The sequence below is a fragment of the Amblyraja radiata genome, chromosome 28, assembly GCF_010909765.2.
Source record: "Amblyraja radiata isolate CabotCenter1 chromosome 28, sAmbRad1.1.pri, whole genome shotgun sequence".
NCBI lineage: Eukaryota > Metazoa > Chordata > Chondrichthyes > Rajiformes > Rajidae > Amblyraja > Amblyraja radiata.
Window position 1 is genome coordinate 19,353,680 of NC_045983.1, and position 6,426 is coordinate 19,360,105.

Sequence of the window (6,426 nt, forward strand, 5' to 3'; positions counted from 1 at the left end):
ATGGCCTGGATTGTAATTTTAAATGTTACCTACTTGAGGTAGTGCTGGGGAAGACTGTGTCTCTGATGAACTAGGGGCTAGTGGAATCAACGGATATGGGGAGAAGGCAGGCACGGGTTATTGATTGGGAACGATCAGCCATGATCACAATGAATGGTGGTACAGGCTCGAAGGGCCGAATGGCCTCCTCCTCCTGCACCTATTTTCAATGTTTCTATGGACCGGGCTGAGTCCACCACACTCTGTAGCCTCTTGTGTTCCTGTGAGTGCCATAACAGCTCATGATGCAACCAGTCAGGGTACCTTTTACAGTGCATCTGCAGAGGTGTGTGGGAATATTCAGCGGCATGCTGAAACTCTTTAAACATGCAAGCAGATCGATGCACAGGCATGCCTTCTTTGTGATTACATCGCACTCAAACCCCTTTTCTTGTTTTGCCCTGCAGTGGAAATAGTTTCTCTCCAGACAAGCTATCAAATGCTTCCTGAAATGACAATTAATTCACCTGCCCATCAACTACCCTAAAAAAAAATCCAAACCAAGTTATTCAACAGGGTTCACAAAATTGCTGGAGAAACTCAGCGGGTGCAGCAGCATCTATGGAGCGAAGGAAATAGGCGACGTTTCAGGCCGAAACCCTTCAGGTTGCAGTGTGCACACAACTCTTTCCACTTTGCTCCCACAATATGCCTGAGCTGCACAAGAGCGCCCTCTCCTGCACTGAGGTAGTACTTTTCCTCCTCCTATAATAAAAGACCCAAAGTGCTGGGGTAACTCAGCGGGTCAGGCAGCATCTCTGGAGAACACCGACCGATATATTACATTTTGAGTCTGGACCTTTCTTCAGCCTGCAGAAGTGCTTTTAAAGTTGGTCTTCCATTCTAAGGTGGAATCCACAAGCAAATGCTACTGACTGTCATATTCTGAGATGCAGAACCACTTGCGTTGAGAAGCCCTGTAGGTTGGTGCAACCAATGCAAAGGCTCTCTGGGGAATGACCACAATCGAGTCACTGAGGGACTGTGTCCCATGTAACAGTCTCTCAGATGTTTCATGGGTGCATTGATTGCTATGGAGCAAACATAGGTGGCATTGACGCATTCATTGTAAGAGAATGTATTGGATTAATGGTACAAAGTAGAGAAAGACATGTCCTGATTGTATTTACTGTGTTTATATTATGAATGAATTATATATTAGGAATAAAAAGAGAGCTGTCACTGCAGAGTGACTCACTCACGGTTACCATGAATTTAAATACAGCTGCAGATTGGATAAGCAGAGCCAAAACAGATGTCAATGTGATAGAAGTCCCTGCACCTACCTTAGCAAACTAGTGGAGACCTCACCTCAAAGACATCACCATCAACTGAGCAGTGACCTTGCACCACTGCATTGATGTTTGTGGCGCACACATCACACAATAGATTTTGTATTCTGGAGTTGGATGAAAGCGTAGTTTATTAACTGATGCAAGAATGGTAACAGTGAGCTGTACCTGCTGTTTTGCTGTGTATGAAAAATACACTTTAACAATGGAGCAGAATATAAATGTAACTATTCACAGGCTGTATAGTTTCACTCCAAAAACTCCACCATGATATGCATGCCTAACTGATGGTTCAGCCCTTGTGTTTTTAGTTTTTCAGTTGTAAATTGGGAGTTACTGGTCCTGGCAATGATTGTCCTTTGAAGGAGACAAAACGCAAATGTCAAAATGTTCAAGTGGTGTGTCATTAAAAGGGTTGTTTGTCAAACCAGAAAACCTGCAAAAAACGGACTAATTTCCATCAGGGGCGGCCTACAGAATTTGTACACAGAAACATAGGAGTCATGGGAGCCCATTCATCCTTCCAAACCTGCTTTCCCATTCAATATGATCATGAGTGATTCTCTGTCTCAATACCCCTCTCTATCCATACACCCTCAATCCTTTTGAGTCTTAAAATCCATCTGTAGTAAAACTGATAATACAGCACCCTCAGATATTTGGTGGTGCTGGTCAGGCAGGTTTAGCCGATAGTTGGATATTATTCCTTTTGCTACATCAAGAACTTTTAAACAACGTTCAGTAGTTGTCACACAGAAGTATAATGTCAGCAGCCTGTCTCGTCTTTGCTGTTTTGGTCTGTGCTTACTTGTATGTTTTTAGTGTACTTTTAGTTTTTGTATTATGTGGGAGTGGGGGGAGGGGTTGGGGGAAAACCTTTTTTATCTCTTTCCTCGATGGAGATGCGACTTTTACATTGTATCTCCGTCTGCACTGCGGCTTTAACATCGTGGAGTTGGTGGCCCCTTTGTTAGGGATCAACTGCGGGAGTTTGAACCGTAGGAGCTTCACAGGCCGACTGCAGGAGCTTCAATTGCCCCAACTACGGAAGTTCTGAATGCTCCGACCTCGGGAGAAAAGAAGGTATACGTTATTTGCCTTCCATTACCGTGGGGTATGTGAGGTCTCCGAAGAAACAAGTTGGACTTGCTGCCTGCACTGGTGAAGACTCGGAGGGAGTGCCATGAGTGCAGTGATCTCAGTGTTTTGCGAGGACATGACTCCATGAGGACTAGTGCGAGTGTGGACGGTTTTCTGACTGTTTGGGCGGACAGGGACTGCAGAGTGACAGTGGTCATCATGGTGAAGGAGCGTGTGTGTGGCCCGGACATTGAACTGATGCCTGTGGGTCTCTGCTTATGCTGTGTGCCCTGGAGATTCTCACACACCCTTGTGGTGGCTGTTAAGTTTGTGTTTCATTTTTATGTGGTTATGTATCTTGGTGCTTTTTTGTATGACTGTTGGCAAATCAAATTCCTTGTGTGTTTACATACTTGGCTAATAAATTAATTAATTACAATGGATTAATTACAAAATTAATTAAAGCCGCACACAGTATTCCAGGTGAAGTCTCACTGAGGCCGTGTATAATAGTGGCAAGATATCCTTTCTCCTGTTCTTAGAACTGCTTACAATGAAAGCCAACGTACTATTTGCCTTTGTGACTGTTGACTGGACCTGTATGTTTGCTCTCAGTGACTGTTGTGCAAGGATACCCAGCTCCTTTTATTCATCAACATTTCCCAATCTACCACCATTTAAATAATACTACCCCTTTCAATTTTTGTTACCAAACAGGATGACTTTATATTTATCCACTGCATACACCATGAATTTGTTGACTCACTCAACTTGTTGAAATCAACTTAAACCACTTCAACCTTCTCATAATTAAAACTATCATCCAGTTTCATGTGTGGGTAGGTACCGCAGATGCTGGTTTACACCGAAGATAAGACACAAAAAGCTGCTGTAACTCAGCGGCTCAGGCAGCATCTCTGGACAAAAGGAATAGGTGACATTTCGGGTCAAGACCCTTCTTCAGACTGAGAGTCGGGGTAAAGGGAAACGAGAGATATAGAAGGTACATAGATCAAACTAATAAAAGATATGCAAAAAGCAACAAGATCATCAAGGAAAGGTGAAGCCCACAATGGTCCATTGTTGGCTGTGGGGAAGGTGATAACGAGTTATACAGACAGTGAAATTCAACAAGACGACCCTGAAACTAGTACGATGACTAGGGAGGGGCGACGAGAGAGGGGATGCAAGGGTTACTTGAAGTTTGAGAAATACCACTGGGTTGTAAGCTTCCCAAGCTGTTCCTCCAATTTGCATTTGACCTCACTCTGACAATGGAGGAGACCCAGGACAGAAAGCTCAATATGGGAATGGAAAGGGGAGTTAAAGTGTTTGGCAACCGGGAGATTGCCTAGGCCAAAGCAGTCCCTCCAGAGCCCTCTCCTGGTTACAGTGGATCTTGTTTACCTTGTGATGGATTTTACTTGATGTTTTGTGCTGACTGCCATAAACCATGGTTGACGACAAGGTGGAGAACACTAGGATTTAGAAACATGGGTAGCTTTGTGGATAGAGCCAGGGTCTGGAGTGCTTGCATGTTTCTGCTGGCTTTGAAACTTACAAGCTGCAACTTACATGTTTTACATCCACGGATAGATTGGCCAATGCAGTCTTGAGTAATTACCAGCAATATCAGTGGTATCTGTGTATTTTGTTATCTGTGAGATGTCTCTGCCCCTATCCCTCATGTCTAATTAGGACTTTGTGTACAAACAATACCCTAAATTAAACTATTCACATTCTCCAGCATTACCCTTGCTAAGAGCCTTAGTTTGGCAGCTATAACTGATCAGAAATACAACTTGACCAGCCACATAGGTAATCTGGCCACACGTGAATCAGTCAAGAGTATTTTGTGATGAATACCTCACCTCCTCTAACTTCCCAAAGTCTTCCATTTCCATCTTCCACAATGCATAAATAAGGACGACGAGGGAAGACACTTTCCTGGATGAATGCTTCTCAAAAAACACTCAAGAAGCTCGACACCATCCAGGACAGAGCAGGCACTTGATTGCTCTCCATGACCCTTAAGGCTTAGCCAGTAATTAGCCATTAGTTGTCTGCGGCGCAGTCTCAACGGCATCTCCCCAGTTTCCACCCGTAGTGCACATACAGGTGACGTCCGCACACCTCCTATACAGATTCTTAGAGCTTCCGCTTGGACTTTGTCCAACTCGGACAACACTGACTTAGATGCTGATCCATAAGCTATACTGCCATACTCTAGTCTGGATCTGATCAGTGATACATAGATATGTTTAAGAGATAATATATCTGCTCCCCACTCTAAACCTGCTAAGCATCTCATTACATTGATGGCTTTTTTGCATTTTCCAATTATTTTTGTAATGTGGACCCTCCATGTTAATCTGGAGTCAAAATGGACTCCCAGGAAACGGAAATCTTTTACTCTTTCCAAATTGTTGCCATATAGTTTTAACATGGACATCCTCTTTAATTTTCTTCCTTGTGAAAACCATTGTCTTTGTCTTCTCTATAGAGAATTTAAAACCCCATTTCACTCCCCACTCTTCCACCTGGGTTATCCCTTGCTGCATTTTTTCCACGATAAAATCTATATTCTACCCCTTTCTCCATAGGTGCCATCATCTGCAAAGAGCGATCGCCCCATCTCTGGTTGAATGTTTGCAAATATATCATTGATCATGATTGAGAATAGGATCGGGCTTATCGCACTTCCCTGGGGAGTTCCATTCTCGACTACACATTTAATAGAGATGTCTGACCCTATTTTAACTTGGATACTTCTACCGTTAAGAAAATCCATTATCCAGTTAAAAATATTTCCTCCTACTCCCATTAAATGCAGCTTTATTAGAAGACCTTCTCTCCACAACATATCATAAGCCTTCTCTACATCAAAAAATACAGTAACTAGATTCTTTTTTAACTTGTGCTTTCCTTATATCATCTTCCAAGCACAGAACTGCATCATTAGCACCTCTCCCTTTTCTAAAGCCACTCTGATAATTAGCCACTATACCGTTTTCTTCCATTAGATGCATTAATCTTTCATTTACCATTCTTTCCATCAGTTTACACATGTGTGCTGTTAAAGCTATAGGTCTATAATTTACTGGATTACTTGCATCTTTCCCTGGTTTCCTAATAGGCACAATGATTGCTTCCTTCCACCTCTCCGGTATTCGCCCTTATTCCCACACCTTGTTATATAGTGCAAGTATCTTTTGGAGTCCCTCCTCACTTAGATGCTTTATCATTATGTAACAAATATCATCCTTCCCTGGGGCTGAGTTCTTACATTTGGCCAGAGCTCTCTTTAGCTCCCCCAAATTAAATGGAATATTGTACTTGTCCTCTGTGATACCTTTCCTTTGTAAGGCCTCAACATTTTCCTCTCTTGTTCTTTCCCTACCTCTTCTTCCTTCATCTGACAAGTTGCGGGAGCTGTGAACCCTACTAAAAGTGTTAACCATTAGTTCTGCTTTGTCTTTATTTGAGACTACAGTTTGATCTCCATTTGTTAAGATAGGATAACTCCACTCCCTTTTATCACCTACCATTTTTTAAATCATCCCCCATATCTCCCCTACCTGTGTTGTGTTTCCAATTGAATCACAATACTTCCTCCAATATGCTCTTTTTGTTTGTCTTATAGTTCCCCTTAGCATACTTCCCCTACTACCCACATCCTCTCCTATAGTTCCTCCTACTTCCCGACTCAGCATTAATCAGCATTTCGCTACAGCCCCACCCACACTCCCACTCATTCCAAGACCAATGGGTTGGTCCAAGCCCGTCCGGAATCTACCACAACTATATAGGGGTGGTGACATTTTGTTTGTGAATAAGATTTATTGAGGACATCGCACCGTATTATCATCAGAATGTTGATGTTGTTTGTGTAAAATTATTACATAAATGTGTTGTTGCTTTGGAAAGTGAGTCTGTGTTTTTTGAAGTGAGATTGTGGGGATGTTGTGTGGGTCTCCCCCCCCCCTTGGGGCCGCGGTGTGTGTGTGGGGTGGGG